Below are 1726 nucleotides of genomic sequence, written 5' to 3'. Positions count from 1 at the left end.
TATATATATATTGTTGTAATTCTTTATTTCTATTCGATCAAAATCAATTGATCATTTGCACACTCCCGATTGTGTGATAGTAAAGCCACATCCACATTTCAGAGATTTTATAGATTTCAGTTTTTCAATTACTTGAGACAGAGACAGAGGGAGAGAAAGAGCTACACATATTTAATATAATTCCAACGAGAGTGAAAGTATCTTTATCGAGATCGCGGACTACGAGTAACGAGTTCGTTCGACATATTTTCCGCACGAATTTTATCCCGCAAAGATCAGAGTTCATTTTTCTTACGTACTGGCGGCGACCTTGGCTGATTGTCGGGTATGCCAATCAAAGTCGTCGATATAAGAGTCTTCTGTGAAAGTCAGGATTTGCTAGGTATTATTGATTACCTCGATCTCGAGCGGCAAAGTACGTTTCCTTAGTGAAGAACTAAGTTTCAACTCGGAGTGAGAATATATGTGCTTCCTCCAGTACTCGTGTCTCATTCATTTGTCAAGAAAAACAATGTGGAAACAATGGCAGCTCTATTTCGTCCTGTTACACCTGTGCGCGGAGGTGTACTCGACCAAGGAAACTGCCCTCGGATCGCCTTTTATTATATTGTTATTGCGCACTATTCGTAATTGGGTTTTCGACATTTTTGGTATGTATATTTAACAAAGTAAAGCATACAAAAGCGAGAATATTTGCGTTTAATATTTCTTGATAAAAAATGTGAACAAGTTTCCCCAAAAATTAATTATTCGTATATTTATGTAATGTAAACTATAAAAATGNTCAAGAAAAACAATGTGGAAACAATGGCAACTCTATTTTGTCCTTTTACACCTGTGCGCGGAGGTGCACTCGACCAAGGAAATTGCCCCCGACTCGCCTCCTATTATGTTGTTACTGCGCACTATTCGTAATTGGTTTTTCGATATTTTTGGTATGTATATTTAACAAAGTGAAGCATACAAAAGCGAGAAAATTTGCGTTCAATATTTCTTGATAAAAAATGTGAACAAGTTTCCCAAAAAATTAATTATTCGTATATTTATGTAATGTGAACTATAAAAATGATTTTATAACTTGTACGTATCATAGCGTACAAGTTACATATGTGCATCTGCGACATAATTAACATATATTATCTTGTTGAAATACAAAGTATAAATTATATGCTTTTTTATCCATTATTGTTTACCGATTGCATCTCATTAGTTCCGTTCATTTATAGGAGTCATTCCGATAAAAAGGTTAATACCAATTGGTACTATTCTAATTTTCAAGTCATTATTGCTGACATTAAATACCTAGTAATTTAATCATCAGTACTTAGTAATTTAAATTCAAAGAAAAAATTATAAGTCAAGCCTCGTATGATTTTTTTAAGAATCCATATATAATATCATTTAAATTGCTCTCTCTCTCTCTCTCTCTCTCTCTCTTACACTATCAAACCAATTTCACAATAGCGTGTACACATTATACACATTATACACTCCTATAAGTGGCTGGATTCTGACGAGTTCAGTAGAGAGGAATCATCATCCTCCACTTAAAGGAGCATCATCTCACTTTGTCATGTGGTGTATGAACTAGTGACGTCTCGTACTCAATGCAAAGCGGTCATGATCCGAAATAAGTGAAGTACATTAGAAATATTTTAAAACGGTTTTATTCGTGTTCTCATCTGAAAGTCCCACAGATATCATATAAAGAGGCTGCTAATTTTAT

At 34.3% G+C, this 1726-nt stretch overlaps 1 pseudogene; it reads left to right on the top strand.

Moving 5' to 3' along the window:
• The first annotated feature begins 327 nt into the window (after positions 1 to 327).
• The window catches only part of LOC106749369, an 8400-nt pseudogene continuing 7001 nt past the window's right edge, over positions 328 to 1726 (top strand).

This window comes from Dinoponera quadriceps, unplaced genomic scaffold, assembly GCF_001313825.1.
Source record: "Dinoponera quadriceps isolate SergipeBrazil2010 unplaced genomic scaffold, ASM131382v1 scaffold3684, whole genome shotgun sequence".
NCBI lineage: Eukaryota > Metazoa > Arthropoda > Insecta > Hymenoptera > Formicidae > Dinoponera > Dinoponera quadriceps.
The sequence above is the reverse complement of the archived record's forward strand: the minus strand, read 5'-3'. Positions and strand labels throughout refer to the sequence as shown.